The sequence below is a fragment of the Carassius auratus genome, unplaced genomic scaffold (genome assembly GCF_003368295.1).
Source record: "Carassius auratus strain Wakin unplaced genomic scaffold, ASM336829v1 scaf_tig00215811, whole genome shotgun sequence".
NCBI lineage: Eukaryota > Metazoa > Chordata > Actinopteri > Cypriniformes > Cyprinidae > Carassius > Carassius auratus.
In genome coordinates this window covers 21,613-42,104 of record NW_020528253.1, presented here as the reverse complement: position 1 = coordinate 42,104, position 20,492 = coordinate 21,613, and the positions used below count along the sequence as shown (strand labels likewise).

General features: G+C 37.4%; 1 pseudogene; it reads left to right on the top strand.

The window, feature by feature from the left end:
- The first annotated feature begins 3 nt into the window (after positions 1–3).
- Positions 4–19,252, top strand: LOC113095960 (immunoglobulin superfamily member 21-like; annotated as a pseudogene).
- The last annotated feature ends 1,240 nt before the right edge of the window (positions 19,253–20,492 follow it).

Sequence of the window (20,492 nt, the reverse complement as noted above, 5' to 3'; positions counted from 1 at the left end):
ACTGTTGGTTACGAGGGTGGTGGCTCAGCTGGCGTGCGTGGAGCCAGACCTCTGATCAGCAGAGATCTGGATGACACTAAGCTGAGGAAGTCTCTATCTCTGCTGGGTCCGGAGGGCAGGCCCGGACGCCTCTACACACAGAGCCCTGGGAGGAGCTACATGGCCAAACAGCCAGGTCAAGAGCCCAGCCCGGCCACAGAGACCATCCCAGAGACAGTAGTCAGCCGAGAGTTCCCACGGTGGGTTCAGAGCACAGAACCCCTGTATTTCTTCAGCAACATGCAAATCCCCCAGAGCGATGGGTCTGTGCTGGTCCAGGCCAAGCTCACCTGGACTCTGAATCCACAGCTGGATAATGATGCCCTGTTTAGCTGCGAGGTCTCCACCCGGCTCTCTCCATGCCTATGCAGACTGAGGTCACACTGGGTATGTATTGCTTTTGTTGGCTGTAACATTTGATGCAGATCAATAGGTCAGTGTAAAAGCTTTGTTTTTGACCTTCAACTTAATTATTCACCTCCGCTCGTCTGATCACAGGTGAGTCCTTTTACATCCCAAGCTGACAGATGCAGTGAGACCAACACTGGTTTCTATTTGTTGCTTAATTGTGTTACAGGCAAGCAGATTGTAGTTACTAATGCAGAATGCAAAATCTCCCCATGATTGACAGGCCAATTCATTGAGCTGTCTGCGCAGTAGATTGAGCTAACTTAACCACGTCATTGAAAGAGTCAACCTGAATTAAAGAAATCAAGCATAAAGGGGAATTTTGCAGTGTTCTCAAAGACAGCATTGTTGCTGGATCTCACTATTGCAATTCACAGAAAATCCTAAAAAAGTCTACCTTCTGCTCATTATGACGCTAAATCAATGATATGCCAAATGTTTTGTTGTGTTTCGTATTTGTGTCAGTAAAATAGGCTTGTTGCGTTCACTTGTTTATAAGTAATGAAAGTCGTGGCGCAACAATGCCAAATAATGGGATCCTGGCATACCTTTGTATTTTCATGGATGAGAGGCTTTTTTTTTTTTTTTTTTTTTTGGCTTTTTTGCTTTTAAAGCTACAACAAAGATGGCCTGACGATCCCATTATCACTTCAAAGGCAGCACTCACTTGTAGTCTCTGCTATCAGCCCTCAGAAAGAGGCAAGTGATGAGACGCAAGACAAGATAAACAGAGACATTTCTCTCACTTAGTGCAGGAGCAGTGCAGAAAAAGATGAAGAAAGGACAAAAAACAGCGATAAGACGAAGAAAGTGTGGATGATCTAGAAGTTGATGCGGTTTCCATTCAATATTTCTCTCTCGTTCTCATTCTCACTCACTCATTCTCCAGCATGATCTCCCTCTGTGCATTTCATGGCTGCTCAGACAGAAATCACAATCCTATCGCAAGAGTATCTGCTTGTTTTGCAAACGTTTAGCATGAGAGAGAGAGATGTGATTTCATTTTTTCACTGAAGCATAGTTCCCTGGTGTTTATAAAATAATCATTGCAACCAATGGAAAGAAAGACAGCAGAGTAAACTTTCATCATATATAGCCACGATATACCAAAATGAATCATGGGATGCAGTGCATGAGGAATTGGTTTGTGCTAAATGACATAGACAGATCCCTTAGTGAATAAAATAGAGTACTGTGCGATGACAGAACTATGTCAGCCGGGAGAGAATTTTATACTGCAGTATGTGTATTCATACATCTCTCAGTTAGCAGGACTGCTTAATGTTATTTACCCATAATAATGATTCATAGGGAAATATATATTGAGGGAAGTATACCAAAGCCAGTCAAGATGATGAAGAACATGTTTTTAAAGGGGCATAATGCATAGTGGTGTTACATTTTTAGTTTCCAATCAACATCATAACATTTTAACAATATTCTTTTACAATTTCAGAATTGTTTGTTTTATAAAATCAGTTTACCATTTGTGAATCTTTTTTGTACTCTAACTCCTAGTGTTATGTATTTTTTTTTTTTTAGTTTTGATGCATCCATTGAATTACATATAATAAAATAAGAAAATATTTTTTAGTTTTTACTTTAACTTTAGTAAATTCACTGCATTTGTAGTAGGCCTTACAGTTTACATTTTCCGTGAAAATGTTCTGTGTAAATTTAACAAATGATGATGTCAACATCAAATCAGTTATATATGTGTGTGTGTGTGTGCGTGTGTGTGTGTGTGTCTTGAGAGCAGGAATGTTTGCATCTGAAGCTGCTCTAGGAAAGCAAGGTTTTGTATCATTGATTGCACTGTAGTGAGAGAAGTAAGTTTGCTGGAGTGCAGGCCTAGAGAAGTCTTGCTAACTCTTGTATATTTTAACAAGGCCTTCAATCCATTAATTTAACAGCATCTCTGTTACTTAAGAAATGAAGACAGCAAGCACTATTTCGGCTTCTCTTTGTTCTTTCTCACAGAATACAAAACAAAAATGTGCAGTTGTTGTTTTTAATTGAATCGCACTAAAATGTAAAAACATTAACAAACCTAGCTTGAGCTTGGCACAGCCCCAAGTGATAACAGTTAGCTCATATGTGAAGAAATGCTTGCATATGCATGACAATTGGTGTATTTGTTTCCTTTGTTCTTTGCTTAGCATGTGCAAAACAGCCATTTTTGAAGTCAGAATTAAATCCTATAAATGTGTGTGTGTGTGTGTAATTTATTCATGTAATGACAAAGCTGATTTTTTCAGCAGCCATAACTTTAGGAGATAAGACTGGAATATATTATTGTATGTATGCAGTTGCTCTAGTAGGTTTCATTCCAGTTGCTATCATGACACCACCAGTACAGGTGATCCACTAGGTCAGAAAATTAATCACTAGGTGATCCACTAGGTCAGAAAATTAATCACTAGGTGATCCACTAGGTCAGAAAATTAATCACTAGCCATAGGAGCATTTACAAGTCATAAATCTTTAACATGAGACAGAAACATCTCGACAGTGACTCACATTTGTATTACATTCACTGAATATTCATGAGGTGAGACTCTAAATGGATGCGGTTGGTCCGTGGAGGCGGTGTTCTCTGAATGCTGTCCTCACCTCAGAGCATCACGGCTGGGCTTGTTGCCCTGACTTGGCTGTCTATTAGTCATATCCAAATATGCAGTGATTCAGTCAGTGCCTCTCCATAATTAAAGCTGAGCCAGGCTCAACAGTGAGGATTTGCATGGGTGAAGGTGCTACTGATTCAGCAAAACACAGAAGGGGAATGAGTTATATTCTCCCATCCAGAGGATAGATGATCTATGCCTGCACGCCAAGTTCCTCTACCCAATAGACTGATAATAAGTACGCAGATGTTTGTTGTGGGTTGTGTGTGGGAGTGTGAATTAATCTGTGTGCATTCAAACAACCGTATTTCTCTGTCAGGGTTATTAATGGCTTGGAGGTTCGGTGGACCATAAGAAGTAGAAGAAAAGTTGGCAAGTTTCGGTCAAACAAGTTTGAAAGGAAAGCCAGGGACTTATACATCCTTTGTTGGTCCTGAAAGAACATGTGTATTAGCAAGCATAAGTAAACCTAATGGTAGATTTTGGTACCAGTGTAAGAATGGTGATCCAGGAACAAGTTGTATTTGGGTAAATTACATTAAGCCCAGGGTCAAAAAGTTGGGAAAAGGCCATGTTTGCCACTGTGTGGCATCCCCTCTCTTTTTTATAAAAGTGTGCAAACGTCTGGGGAATGAGCAGACAAGTTGCTCAGATTAGAGAATGATGTCCCATTCTTGTCTAATACAGGCTTCTAGTTGCTCACCTGTCTTAGGTCTTCTTTGTCGCATCTTCCTCTTGATGCCCCAATTATTTCTATGGGTGAAAGTTCTGGACTGCAGGCTGGCCATTTCAGTACCCGGATCCTTCCTCTTTGCAGCCATGATGTTGTAATTGATGCAGTATGTGGTCTGGCATTGTCATGTTGGAAAATGCAAGGTCTTCCCTGAAAGAGACGACATCTGGATGGAAGCATATGTTGTTGTAGAACTTGGACATATCTTTCAGCATTGATGGTGCCTTTCCAGATGTGTAAGCTACCAATGCCACACGCACTCATGCAACCCCATACCATTAGAGATGAGGCTTCTTACAACTTTGGTTGTCCTTGTCCTCTTTAGTCCAGATGAAATGGTGTCCCAGTTTTCCAAAAAGAACTTCAAATTTTGATTCCTCTGACCACAGAACAGTTGTCCACTTTGCCACAGTCCATTTTAAATGAGCCTTGGACCAGAGAAAACGCCTGCACTTCTGGATCATGTTAAGATATGGCTTCTATAGAGTTGAACTCCTATAGAGATTTAGCCGGCAACGGTGAATGGCACGGTGGATTGTGTTCACTGACAGTGTTTTCTGGAAGTATTTCTGGGCCCATGTTGTGATTTCCATTACAGTAGCATTCCTGTATGTGATGTAGTGCCGTCTAAGGGCCCGAAGATCACAGGCATCCAGTATGCTTTTCCGGCCTTGACAGAGATTGTTCCAGATGCTCTGAATCTTTGGATGATATAATGCACTGTAGATGATGAACTTCAAACTCTTTGCAATTTTTCTCTGAGAAACTCCTTTCTGATATTACTCCACTATTTTTCGCCACAGCATTGGGGCATTTGGTGATACTCTGCCCATCTTGACTTCTGAGAGACACTGCCACTCTGAGAGGCTCTATTTATACCCAATCATGTTGCCAATTGACCTAATAATTTGCGAATTGTTCCTCCAGCTGTTCCTTATACAGTATGTACATTTAATTTTTTCCAGCCTCTTATTGCTACCTGTCCCAATTTTTTGGAATGTGTAGCTCTAATGAAAACCAAAATGAGCCAATATTTTGGCATGCCAATTAAAATTTCTCACTTTCAACATATATTCTGTTGTGAATAAAATATATGTTTATGAGATTTGTAAAGTATTCCATTCCTTTTTTACTCACAATTTGTACAGTCCAACTTTTTTTGGAATCGGGTTTGTAATAACACTGTTTAAGTGTCACTGGCCCACCGGTGGGCCCAAGCCATTGCATATTTAAAACCGTAATATTCTATACTAAACCTAAACTAATCTTGAACAAACTATATATCATTGGAGACCTTAGAGGTTGTATTTTTTATATTTGACCACTGTTTTATATTTAAAATTATGTAGTGACAGTAATTCATTAATTTGTGACAAGAAAATTTAGCAAAAAAAAAAGTAGTTGCCTTTTGTTACAAAAAGCTGATACATACATATACAATCACGAAAGTATATATTTCTTATATTTTTTTGGCTGCCAATAATTCAGACAAAACATCTTTTCTAGTTTTTATAAAAAAAATTGAGAATAAATTGAATATGTATATTTGTATATCTATGATTGATGTTGCAAGTATTCAGTAAAAAATTAAATGAATGTCAATTTCATGTATGATCATAATATGATGTGATAATATGATCATGATCATGTATGAAGTTTCTGTAACAACACTCTAGTAGCTATGTTTGATTAAAAAATCATTTACAACCTATCTAGAATGTTTTATTGCTGTTTGAATAAAAAAAAATCAAATCAGTCGTCCATTACAATTCATACAAGGAGCATGAATAGTACCTAGTGGACATTGTTGGTATAGCAACTAAAAATAACACATTATAATTTTCACACTATGTATTATAATGTTTGAGGACTTTGTAGTTGTCTCCCTTAGTGAAGCATGAAAAAGTCAACAGCTCTGTGGCTCATCAGTTACAGTACTTGCAGCCAAAATCACAGGCGATGACATGGGTCACCAAATGCTCCTCCTGGAGCTGGTCCCAGACATCTGGCCATCACCTTTCTTCAACAGCAAGCTAGTCTTTCTCAGGCTAATTCTGTTCAAAATGCTTACAAAAAAGGTGCTATGGCAGAAAAGTTATCTGGCACCACAGAAAACTTCAAGCTCAGTGAAATTTTTTTGTCAGCTCCGGTGGTTAGGGCTTAGGTTGGGCAATCCACGTATTGATCCGTTAATTCATCTACTTGGTACGGGAAAGGCAGGGTCACCTTGATTGCCCATTGCTCTGTCAGAACACAGGCACTATCAAAGGTCTCCTTTTGTTTTTTAACCTGTTTTCTTAAGGAAAATCGATGGATCATTGAGTCATGATTCATGCCTTGACAAGCTCTTAATCTCTCATGTATTGCATTTCACATCTCTTTCTCCTCTCTGCAAAGCCTGACCGCTAATATCCCTGATCATTTCCATAATAAGAAAGCTGGCAAAAGAGGATTTCTGTGTATGTGGTGTAGTGTCCTGCTATAACTTGATTTATGTGTGAAATACACATTCATAGGATCCATTAAAAAATGTGAGAGCGGAAATCATAATCCATTAAGCGGCACCAGGGGGTAATCATTAAACTGACTAAGACTGGCCTGATGCCTCATTAGTTTTGCTGGACACTCTGTGGCTTGAATGATGGGTAAAAGCATGATTAGCCATTGTTTCACATAGTTCTCAGTAGCTGGATTATCTCTATGTGTTGTAGGATCCAAAGCGTAGCATTAGCCGTTTGAAAGGTTTGAAAGAAAGGCCATAGTGGGATGTATTTTTGAATAATTTCAAGTCTAATCTACATTTACAAAGCTTTGCTTTGAAATTATGTGTTACCGCAAACATATGGCTCACAAAACTTATTTTATGGTTCTCAGGGTTAATCCTGGATCCTGGTAATCATGGTAGACGATGCAGAACCACACAGGACCAGCTTTTTTACACCCAGACTCCGCTGCTATAAAGCGCCTAGCTCATACGGCTAAATAGAGGAAGTTTCACTTGAGGAACTTATGGTCTCACTTTCTAGACATGTACAAAATCACTTTCTTATCTTTCCCCTGAGCACACAAGAGAAATCCCCAGTGCCTGAGAAGGTCAAAATATGATATTTTAACCTTCCTTTCCTTCATCACATCCCAGCCATTCTCTGAGACCAAATTAAAACCATCTGGGAGATTCGGTCCACACAAGACAAGGGAATTAGTTCTCTAAGTTTCTCTTATCTTACTTCCTCCACCGCTTGCCTTGCACGCTCTGTTTCTTCTTTAGTAATGAATGTCTACCCAATTTAGGTCCTTGTCCCTCTTGGGAAATAAATACTCCTCAGCAATTTCAATAAAGGAAACTGAGAATCCCCAAGTTGACCTCCAAGTCAAATGCCGTGACTTTGGTCTGTTAATACTGTGCTGGTGTACTAGTATTGTTTTGATTAGGGATGCACCGAGACCACTTTTTCAAGAACGAGTCCAGTACTCTTTCTTTTGTTTTTGGTTCTTACTGATACCTGTATTTTCATTGCATTTTTAAAAGTATTGGGAACAGATTCGAAACCAAAAAGATATGATCATGTAGCTGGTTTCATTTAGCAAACAGATATTTCCTTCAGTTATTTTCATACTTAATTATGCCAATTTAAATGTATTGTACAAGCTTGTATTACTTTTACTGCTTATTTTATTGCTAAATGTTATTTCCATCTTTAATTAATAGCACAAAAGAAGCATCTCCATTGCAGCAGCACAGTATTGTAATAAAAAAATATTTTCTGTAATAATATAGGAACCACTCATTATTAGAGAAATCATGCACAGCGATGAACAATTATTTTCTGAAATATAAATCTAATTTTTTATAATCTGAAACCTGCATTGACTTCAGAACTGTGTTGCGATTCCAAAGTGAAAAACATTCACAGTGCATGTACCAATTGCATTGGTACAGAATGTCAGAGACACATATAGCCAAGCGCATTTCACACAGGCTGTGAATTAATTACATACATGTACTTCATAGACCTTCATAAACCTCTGTTGTTCTGTTGTCTGTCTCTTCGTCTGGATGCAGCACTGTTCACAATGCTGTGTGGTATCAGACTTTTGGTATCTGAAAATTTTAATGAGTATGAGTACGAATACAGGAGCACAGTATCTGCTCTAGTGCATTCCTAGTTTTAATGTTTAAAACTGACAGGGGTTTTCTCTTGTTTCCTTTCATAGCGGCTCCTAAAGGCCCCAAGCTTTCAATAACACCTGCCAGGGCAAAGGTAGGGGATACGGTTCGCATCACCGTCCAAGGTTTCCAGGTAGGATCTCCGGTGGTAAAGTCCATGGGGGTTATGAAACCAGGGCCAAGTTCAGTTTTGGATAGGAGGAGGTTTGTCCCACATGTGCAGTTAAGCCTGTGTGATATACGGCTATAGTGACCATTCTTACAGAGTGTGCAATACAACACGTGTATCTGTCAGCTTCTGACCTGGTACTGCTATCCATGAGCTATCAATCCAAATGGTTCAGCCTGTCCAAGGCGGGGTGCACTGCATCTGACAAATCAAACCATTCAATCATGTAAGTTGCTATGAAATCAAAATCGAGGGTTTTCAAAGTCCTTCAAAGGTCATGAGAAAAAAACTTTGAAAATGATCTATTGAAAAGCACTTAGGCTGCAACTCAAAAAAAAAAAAAGAACAAGAAAAGAAAAAGACCTTGAGCACTCAAGGATATTAGGATGTACTAGACGTATATCGGGGGTGAGATAAGATAAGAGTTCAATCAAATTGCATTTGTAAATGGTCTACAGACACTCAGACTGAGCAGCAAAAATGCTCTTTGGATGAAAAACCATTTAAGCTGCGATTATTTTCCCCCCGATTGATTTCTCTATTGTTGGCACTCTATATTTCAGTGTCATTTCCATGAAACACAGAACAAATGAAAAAATACATAAATAAATAAACAATGCGGTGTTGCATTTAATAAATCTCTTAAAATGAAAAACTGCCATAAAATTGCTAAATGATAACATGGGTCATATTTGTTCCATTTTAGCTGTTCATCTGGTTTGCATGCTGTTAGCTGTTAAAGGAAATAACTGATGTTTCAGAACATGGAGAAAAAAAAAATTCCAATAAAAATATCTAAATAATATGTAAAAACAACCTCGAAACTATGTACAATTTCTAGTTTATTTTTCTTTCCTTGTTGGCAAATAGTGTTTGTCTTTTTTTAAGCATAAAATCTGACTGAACTGTTACATTTGTGTTTAATAAGAAAAAAAATATCTGTTACGATAAGTAAAAAAAAAAAAAAAAAAATACTAATTTGTATAACTTAAGAAACAGTACACTTAAACTGACCTAGAAGATAATTTTAATCAATTATATGCTTTAACAAGAACTATTCCCAGAAATAAGGCAAGTTGATTTATTATGCTAACATTAGGCTTCTCTTTGCTAATGCTAAACTCTTCTTATTTGTGTTTGTGTTCTGTTTGGTATTCTCACCAGAAGGCATAAGAGCGTCTGATTAAAAAACAAATCAGCTGTTTGTTGATGTATTTCACTGCAGCTTTCAGGGATTTTGCTGCTTTCGTTTTTCTTGTCAGACTAGCTAGCAAAACAGGTGCGAGCACAGAGCTAGCTAGGAGCGATTTACTGTCAACTACGGCAAATTTATACTTGCTTCAATAGTCCGTCGGCTCCACAGGCCTAGAGAAGCAAGAAGATTGTCTCAGTGTAACTATCACCGTCTGCCAAGAGCTAAAAAAAAAAAAAAAAAAATCTTCTCCAGCATATAAACACAGAACAGTTTAATGGTGATCTGCCCAATCTTTGTGACAGGACTGACTCAGAGATGTGTCTAGCCAATGGCATTAAGGTGGAAAGAAATTAGACCCGATATGCTATCATCACTGATTCTACTTTACGCTATTTTGTTTGTGACATGAATGTAAAATAATTTTACAGTAGTTATGTTTTATTCCTCCTGGAAATTCCAGGTATAGCTGGGTTCTTCACACAGGCTGTTAGCTAGGCCTAAACTGGTCATTAGCTGGTCGATACTGGTCATTTGCAAATTTAGACTGGTTATTTGCAGGTTAGCACTTGTCATTACCTGGTACAAGCTGGTAGACCATTTAGATTGGCAACAATCTCTGTCTAAACTCATTAGTGACAGATTAGACCAGCTAATAACCGGCCTGGTCTGATTCAGACCAGCTAGAACCCATGTTTCAAAGCATAGCTACCATCTAAAAATGGATTTTCCATTAAGTATGCCCTATTATTTTGGGTTTTTGGATTGCTAAAGCACTACAATTGAGTTACCTTAGTAGAGAAGGGAGTTGGTTGGTGCATGGGCAGTTTGTCTGGCAGATATGTGTGTTTATTCCACCCACATTTTGCCTATTTGAAGTACACCTTTAAATAATAGAGGAATGGTCACCATAAACAGGCTTGACGGTGGACATAAATCCAGTTTGGATCTTAATATTTAAACAAAAGATTTCAGAGGATTTTAAAGCCAATGGAGATTTGTTTGGAAGAATGTCTCCCTTATCCTTAGCTGCTCCAAGGCCTTGGGTTTCACAAGTAGATAAGATAAATGTTAGCACAGAAAATCAAATACTACCCTGATATTCAAACAATACCAAAAAACAGACTCAATATCCCCTTTGGTTTACTCAGACTCTAGTTAAAACACCAACAAATAGGGTCACATTGGTGTCTCTTTCCTTTCTAATTTAACATTTGTATTTGTATAGAGTACAGCGCTGCTCTCCAAGAGGATGCCTTACTGTCATTTCATGACTTTAACCATGCGAGTGCCATGGGGGATATTTTTATCTGGATCTGACCTGATTCCACCAGCAAGTGCAAACTCATTTCACTGCTGTCATGGTGTGAATGTGGAAGTCCAGTTACACACAGCCAAGCCACACTCTCCAATGTGCCGTTATCAGAGGTCACCCAGACAAGCCACATGATTTTGTGAAGTTAGATGGATTGTGCCAGCCAGTCACTTATCACACCTAGAACATGGGTAGATTGGTTTGATCGGCAGGGGAAAGATATCTTCTCCCATGCCCGGAAACAGGATCTACAATAAATCGGGATGTAGCCTTGGCTCAGGCATTTAGTTTTTGGGGGATTTATCACACATGTCCTCTTGTGTAGAATCAGATGATCTTATACTGAGCTTTCACAAGTATTATAAGGCAAGTACTTTTTTAAATAGACATGAAATTATGTATTGTGTTAGTGGGCTTCCAGGCATAGTTGCAGACAATGCTACACCATGATAAATAAGCGTATAAGAATACTTGATATTCTTTTGCCTCTTGTGGACTACGTGTTTGGTGTGTTTTTTTTTTTTCATTGTCCCCAAAGACCATCAAACCCCTTATATTCCTCTTCCTGGAAAAGTCTATAAAAAGAAATGCTTTAATTGTCTCCATATAATATTGTATTGGATATTTTCTGTCCTTTCTCCAAAACGGAAAGGTATTGAGTATCGATTTATTTATTTTTATTTATTTATAAGATTTATTTTAAAATGGGTTTATATTATTAATAATATAACATGTTTCTTAATGACTTACCGTGCCTTTTATAGCATTAACAAGATGAGCCATTGAATTCATTTTGAAAATGATGACTGATGAATGTATTTTTAATCCAGTGTCTATATATTAGTATTGATTATGATATAATTAGTATTGACCAAGTTCAGAGGCTGTCGTATGTGGGTCAACTTACTATGTTGGGTATTTTCAATTTCAACAGTTTCAATATTAAAAAATAATTTTCATATTGATTCAGTGGATTTATTGGAACCAAACTCTTCAAATATTTTTATAGCCTACCGTAGGATAAATCATGCACAATTTATGATCCAATAAATTGAAAAAACGAAATCAAATATAAGTTAATAACTGATTTAGTACCTAAACATTGTACATCACTTTCTGTATCTTTGGCTTCAGTCTGATTTTTTTTTTTTTTTATCCTTTTCCCCCTAATGTACACATTCTTGTGAACTAAACACGCTCGTACACACTACTTCCAGAATGAGGTGTTTCCTGAGCCTCTGTTCACCTGGACGCGGGTAGGCAGCAGATTGCTTGACGACAGTGCTGAGAGAGATGGGAAGGAACTGGTGTTAGAGCGAGTGCCTGCAGAACTCAATGGCTCCATGTACCGCTGCACGGCCCAGAATCCACTGGGCTCTACTGACACACACATACGCCTCATTGTTTTCGGTGAGTAGCTCTACCGGTAACTGCCATTTCTATCTGAAATGTAATAATTAAATGCCTTTGTTTATTGAATTCTGTTTCTCATTGTGTTATTGTATTCTACTGAAGTTGTTTTTTGTCAATATCTTTAAATCAGTATTTTGTCAATCTTAGTGGAGTTTACTCCGAATTTAGTCAACAAAAATGACGTTATTTCATAAGTGCAAAATAAAACCTGATATTACCTATAAAGACATTTATTAAAACTAAACAGGAAAGGCGAATTATTCTGGAAATTTGCGACATTAAAGATAGATGGATTCATTAAGACATGACGGTCAAATCTGCAGTACCTTTGTAATTTTTGGGTCACAAGATGTCTTTCCTTAATGGATATTGTGTTTTGTTAGCACAAATATGAAATCTTCTACACCTTTTAAAAGAAAAATTGCCTTTTGCGTTTGATTGTGTGACCGTTTCATTCCCCTGTGGTTTTGTCCAGCCATCCTTTGCTGCTGAAACTGATGCTGTGCCCACTAAGTCTTGGCTTTGTTTTCATTGACGTTAGAAAGGGATTGTATGCTGACGCTGTTGCGTGTGTGTGTGTGTTTCGTTGCCCCTGGACTAATTTCCCCCCTGAGCTTTCGTGGCTGTCAGGGTTTATGAGAGATCTGCCTATAGCGTGAGCCTAGATCTAATCAAAGATGTGTTTTGGAAGATGAAGGACAGTCGGCTGCTCCTCTGTATAATCTGAATGACAGCCAAGACTGAGGACAAAAAGCTGAATACGGTTCACCATGTATGTTGTGTATAACTCCAACCTGGCATATAAAAGCATTAATAAAACCTGATTGCTGATTACTTCACAATACCCTACATTAGCTATTCTTATTGTAACTACAAATGCTAGTCTAGCAGATCTTATTTCTCTTATTTCTATCATCTGATTAACCAGCAGTCGGAGAAAAAGATTTAACGTTGATATAACAATTGTCTATGTCCTCTTTACTCTGCAATGTTTTTCATTCTGTAAGAAAATTAACGTGTGCCATGAGTAAGAGTGAGTTACAGTCTGGAAGGTACACCGGACGAGATGAAGTGTGATGTGGCACACCAGACACTTCATGTCCTTGAGTTCAAGGCTACAATAAATGTTCTTTACAGTATGATTAAACCAAGAAAATTAAGTAGTAGCATATTAAATTTTGGGGTGACACCAGGGGTGGTCAACCAGATGTCCATGGTGTCCAGTTTAACTAAAGTTGAATATTTGCCTAAACTTTGTTTTTTGATTTTTTTACACAAAGTTGAATTAAATTTCTGAGAAAATAACTAGACTTCACTCAGTGAATTAAATAATCCATTAACATAATACAATGAATTGCAACTAAAGCTTTCAAACCTGGACTCAAAAAAGAATGCAAAAGTACCTTTAATGCATCATTAAAGTGGTCCATAATGTTGTACATCCTGTATATCATTCAATAATTTCTGAGTGAACTGTCAACCACTGCAATGAGGAAATTAAATTCAAGATTGTATGCTGGCTTTGTTAACTGAATAAAACGAGCCTCAAAAGAAAATGATTTAAATGTGCAGGTGGATGTCAAGATTTTCAGTGAATAGCTATTTAATTGATCAGTGTTTATGGGTGAGTTGTATGGACCATTATGCTATAAACTAAGGATAAGCAGTCCATCAGAGCTATTCTTCAGGCCTATTCTTCTTACCATCTACAAACTGTTGGGCGGAGTACAGGAGGCCATTTGGTGAAAAATGTTTTTTGTGGGGGAGGACGACGACTCAGGAATGGTGCATGTGGAGGAGCGTTAATGTCTATTTAACAGCATAGTGCGGCCCGCATCATCATACATCTCATTCAAAACATCCTTGTGCTTTTGGGTCTCAACACGGGTGGCACAAAGAGGAGAATAGTGATTAAGAGCATTTGAACTGGGTTACTATTGACCGGTTTCAATAGCCATTCATTAGAGCCCATCAGCTGTATTAAAGAACAAAGATGAGCATTTAGGAGAAAGGAAGCTTGCAGTGTCAGATCTTGTTAATAGATTTTTGCTGCTACAGTATCAGTCGAGGGGGCGGTTGAGTATTCTTGAAAAAGATTTGGGGATTTTTTTTTTGAGTTTGCTCATCTGAGCGTTCATAGAGAGCTCAAAGTTCAAAAGGTTCCAGTCTTTGGCAGATTTAACATTGAAGCCTGCCAAAAATAGGAGTGAACTTATGAACTTTGGCTGCTAATAGCTCTTTGGTGGAATTCTAGTCTTGTCTCTAACAGACTCGTGATTTTCATCCTTCATTAGACCAAAAACCTATGATGGTTATCTCTTGTATTATATATGAATACGCTCTTCTCTCTCCCTCTCCATCTCTTAATCTTCAACTCCCCTCCTCTTCTCTGTTCTGCAGAAAACCCGATGAAAAACACACAGAATCCGAACAGTAAGTATTTGAACGCCTCTGATTAGATTCCTTGACTGTGTGAGCTTTTTGCAGCTTCTTGTTTGAGAAGTCTAATTGATGTATTAACAATTACAAGAGAGCCGTTCCCAGTGTTTTCCTCTTATGGGTGCTATAATTGCACAACTGAAGTTTTTAAAAATGACAGAGATTCATCAAAGGTCGGAATACTCTCCCAAAATGCATTGCACTCAAAATGTTCTTCCATTTCAAGAATGACACATGAACCAAAAGTTATATCTCACTAACTGAATATTTGCCCAGACATTAAAACCTATATATTTTTTGGGGTGGGAGAAAATTTGATTAAATAAATGTATTTATTGCTGAGATAATCACTTGTTGAAATAAATAAGCAACAAACAAGCAATAAGTACAACATACAGCATAGGTCATGTGACAACTCTATTGCATACTTCCTCTAGTGTCACCTTGACTGATTATTTTTAAAAGTTAAGCCCGTTTTATGCCAAATTGGATGCCAAATTATCATATTAATTTCCAAGATGATAACTAGACAACATTGATAGAATTACATATTCTATAAAATATACTATATATAAATGCAGTGCAATGTGTGGAACTGGTCTCTTGTAATACTATGTGTTTCAAAAGCATGCCAAATTGCCAAATTGTAGTTTGATAAATTACTACATACTGTGTTTTTATTGTTTTTGGTCTCCGCCCGTCCTCTCCTTCTTTTGAAGAGGCCTTGTGCCTTCCGAGGGCTTGCTGCTTTCACCATTTAAAACTAGAAGTGAGCCATCACTTACCAATGCACCAGCACATTCACAGCAAATGTTATTCAGTGATAGATTAAAGTTGTTTTATACATTCAGTGCTGGCATATTTACAATTTCTTAGAGACTCATATGTAACGCCGCCTTCACACTGGCAGTTTAAAATCAGCTACCAAACCGGTTACGAAACGATCGGAAGTCATTCATTTCCTATGGAGATTCGCAGACCGCATGCGAATGGCTACGAACCGGGGTCCGAACGAGTGCAGTGCGGAAAAAATCGTGTCCGTTGGTCATACGGATGCGTTCAAAAATTAACTCTTGCAAAGGCTACGGACGGTTCCTATCCGACAATTCCAGTGGAAGTTGGTGTTGCTATGGTACTGATAAACAAACATGAATTCATAACTTTTAATAAAATAAGTAATGATTTTATAACGATAAGTTGTCATGTCATTTTTTTTATTTTCATGATTTTCTAACATTATAAGGGCAGTTAATACAATTAAAATGAATAAATAAATATCGTGCCCCCCGCTCTCGGACACACTCGGTCTCTCTCGCTCGAGTGCAGGGTTGTTGCAGCCCTATATACTACTATATCACATTTAGCTGACCTGACATGCACATTCAGATACAGACAATATCAGTCGTTCTAATCTCTCCGCCATTTTTGTTCTCCTCGCTTCCGAAGCTTTTCAGCGGTGTAGTACGACGTCCACTGGGGGAGTATTCTGTATTATGGAGCTGATTTCAACTGCCAGTGTGAAGGCGGCGTAAAGATGAAGAACTGTCAGGCAGAAGGGTGGAAGGAATCCTCTGCCTTTTTTTATTTCTTATGTTTTTCTGTTATTCCTTTTTTAATTATCTCTCTTTCGCCTAACCCAAAAACCCTCACCGCATCTCTTTCCTGTGTACCACCGCATCTACGGATGTAAATTTGAATATGCAAATGAGGTAGGGCAGGTGTGTGAGAGCAAGGACAGAATCAGGTCAGCGTGAGCGCTGATCTTGAGTCTAGCTTCAGATGCCCCTCGTATGCAAGTCAAATGGCTTGTAGAACAAGGCCTCGGGAGGTCACTATGTCTGACATGTGTCTGAATCTCAAACACCCTCTCGAATATAACACCCTAAAGACTTTAGTGCTCACAGATGGCCTAAAGTCTATAATTCTCCTGCTGGACTCTTTAGTTTAAAAAGGCTGGTTATGTTCAGAATGCCAAACAACTATAGAACTCTACATAAATATTTTTTAATATTTAATTTCTGTATGGATGGACAAATTAACTTGCCAAAATATAAAGTACAGTGTGCATCCTGAGTGCAATGCGTGAAATACTGTACGCCACGCTGCAATTTGTTTTCTCCTTTACGATTTTCAGTACAAAGTGATAGAACTGATTTAAAAATGTTTTTACACAAAATTGGATATAAAAAAAAAATATTTATCAATATAAATATGTATGATATTTTATTTAAAAAATAATTATTAATATTAGGTAATTTAAGAATTCCATGTGACAGGTCATAAGGTAATGTAATAACAGCGTAGTATACTATTTTAAATATATTTATACTACTTTTTTTGTGGACTGTATAATGTGCTGTGATATCCTTGTGCTCCATTTTGAACATTGCCACATTGAACATTGAGTTTTAACCATAAAAGAAAAAAAAATCATATTGTGGTATAAAGTGGTACTAATGTTATATTAATTATAGCACTAACACCCATACAAGCTATAAAAGTAGAAGTAATGTTATATATTACCACTTGTTTTGTCAATGAAAATGAGAGAGATGGTAATAAAATAACTTAAGCACTGAAGAAGCATTGCTCATAATACTTACGACAGCCATCATCATTTAGTGCTTATTGAACATTGTGTAGTATGCATGAAAGTTGAGGCCTCAGTGATCCAGCAACACTGTACAGCTCGTTCAAACCTTTTAGAGTGCATTAGACGATTACAGCAAAGTACTTGAGAAAAGAAGCTCGCTCATACAGCTTTCTCGCCTACTGTACTACATTCTCTAATGCAGAAAGTAAGGAGCTCTGCTTGCTCCTTTATTAGCCAGATCATTTATGCTTGAGATATATGACCTAAAAATAAAATTTATTCAACAGTTATTTACTCACGTTGTTCTTAATCCATGTGCACAAAAACTATGTTCCAGACAATTTACAGTAAAAAAAAATAAAATAAAATAAAAACAGTATAAATAAATCACTATAAACATTGTCTATATGACATATGCAGCTCTTAAATATTCCACAGGTTGGACATCAATAACATCAAGTATAATGATATCCAACATTTTGAATATTTAATTAAGCTATTTGCATAATGATTTGCATGAATGATTTTTTTGTGTGTGTGTGTGTGTTCAGATGTTTTAGAATTAATAATAAATAAATAAAAGATTTCACACAAAGATATTATGTTTCTTGGAATATATGACAAACAAATCATATGAACTACTTTTTTTAAGCTCTTTTAGTGCTTTATTTTGTAATTTTGGGAGCTTACACAGAGAACAAAAGCATACATTTTTAGATTGACATTAGTGTATGTAAATTTAGAAAGAACTATCCCTTTAAGATGAGGATATAAGTAAAACTGGATTATGACCAATATGTGACAAGCATCTTCCTGCCAAATACTAATTACTTTTATTTACTCTTTCAGATGGAGCTCCTGGTTTGCACAAGCTTGGACTGATATTCCTGCCACTTATTCTCACAGTGACTGTTGAACTGACGTGAATATCCTCGATTCAGCTGCACACAAATACGCCTCCTCTAGAGTCAGGCCCACACACACTCACACACTCACTCACACCTACCTTGCTTTCATCTGTGGGAGAACCTGAACCCCCGGCAGGGAGCGCACCACCCTTTTTTGTGAAACACACACACACACAAAAAGATCCAGATGGAGATGATAATATAGCTGATTAAAAAAATAAGATTAAATGAAAATAACATGCTGAATATGAGAACAATCACTTCTATATTGTCTGCCCCACCACACAGACACTCAGTGTTTTTTTTTTTTTTTACTTGCCTGTCAATCAACAGAGACCTGTCATTCGGGAAAGCTAAAAGGCTCTTAACAGAAATATCCTACGCTGGAGTGTGGAGAAAAGACATAAAGGAATTGTGAGTCACTGACAATGCTGACTGTCACTTCAGCTCCAACTAGCCGCCCTTGAGTTGCCTCCATTAGAATTAGGCTACTGCATCCTTGCACAAACAGGACTTAAACACGCCCCCTTTTTAAGAACCACGCCATTTGTGTTTTTTGATCTCAGTATTTTTCCATTTACTTTTCTTGAATGGCTCTCGGCTGGAATGTAACAAAACAAACAAACAAACAAAAAAAGAGACAATACTAAACGTCCTGTGACATTTTATTGCGAAGAAATGGAAGATCCTCTTTTTAAGTGTATTTTGTGTACATCCCTGTAAATAATGAAAAGTATATTACAGAGAAGAAAACGAAAAAATAATTAATAGAGGTTCGGGGGTGGGGGGTGGTTGATGCAAGGGGGATATAGCAGATAATGGCTTTATTGCGTGAGTCTGGTCATCCCGTACTGAAATCCAACCCAGGCTTTTAGAAAAAGGTGAAATCAGTGGCCTTTCTACGATCTGATTTCATGTGTTCAGTATCTGTGACATCCGTGTGACTGTTTTCAACCGCAGGGGAAAGACGACAAGCTTTTCTCGGGGGTTGTTGGTGCATGTAACGTTCGAAGATGATTTCCCCTCCTCATCTGTTTGTTGCATATCTGTCCTTAAGTTTTTGTCGCATATCCAGTGACCTGCATTGTGTACAGTCCTTCTCTCTAATCTAACAGTTACTGCTAGGATCATGTTATCCACCATTATGACCCCTCCATACCAAAAGGACGTTTGAGAGAAGCCAAGTGTAAACAGGGTTGTTGCATTTGTTTCATACCACCTGTATTAAAAATGGAGATGATCAACTTAAAATGACTGCTGTGTGATTGTCCTTTTGATACTAGGCATCAAAATACATGCTCTAGCAGTTTTTTTTTTCTTCTGATACTATGTGGTGCTATAATGAAATAATAATCAATGTTGTGAGGTCTATGTCCATTTGTGAATGGTGAAAATCTCTATTACTGCGTTTCTCTGTTATATCAGGTTCAGGTTTAGTTGCAGTGGAGGGACATCACCCAGAATCATTGTTGTCTAAGGGCTCTCAGCAGGTGCATTGTGGATGACAGGACCTATTTATCAGGAAAGTACCTAAGCACATTGAAACACCCCAACAGTAATATTAACCTATATACACTAGCTAATTTTGTTAGCCTGCATTTTAAATGGTCACACTTTATTTTAAGGTCCAATCCTCGCCACTATCAAACCATTGACTGTGACTTGCCTCAATAAACTCCTTATTTGCTACTTATTATTTATTAGCAAGGTAGCTGTTTAGTTCATTTTAGATATTGGGTAGGATTAAGTATGTAGAATATTGTCATGCAGAACATGTGTTTTATAAATACTAATAAACAGCCAATATGTTAACAATAGGCATGCTAATAATTAACTAATTAATAGTGAGAATTTGTCCCTATACTGTGTTACTTTTAAATGTACCTCTATGCAGCTTGGGAGCCCATTAAAAAAAATAATTCTGTTCTATTTTCATTCAAATATACAGAAATGTAGATACACTTTTATAATGGTATATGTGATTATGTCATATAAATATAGTGAGATACAAAGTCTTTAAACCACTAAAAATATAATAGCTAATATAAAAAAAAAATTATATCTTTAGTCAAAAAATCAAGTTTAACCTGAAAATAAACTATAAGTAATTTATAATTTGTAATGAAAAAAAGCAACAATTGAAGCATGTTTACTAGTAGTCTCAGACTGTGGGATTACACCGTATGTGATTCCACATTGGACGATGGAAGGACATGATGTAACACATGAAACCTGTTCTTGCCCTGTTCGATTAGCTCAGTTTGTGTGTTCTTTATGATTAAAGTTGTTGCTTACTGACAGTTTGTGTTCTTTGAACACACGGAAGAACTAGCGAACTGCAGCTTAGCACTCAATGGTCTTCTTTAGGTTTGTCCGCTACCACCCTGTCTCACTCTGGATGTCCTCATACAAAATAATCACTTTTTCTTTTTTTTTACATTCACATGAATTGCAACTTAAGCTTTTCACACCATGTATTAAAGGATTAAGT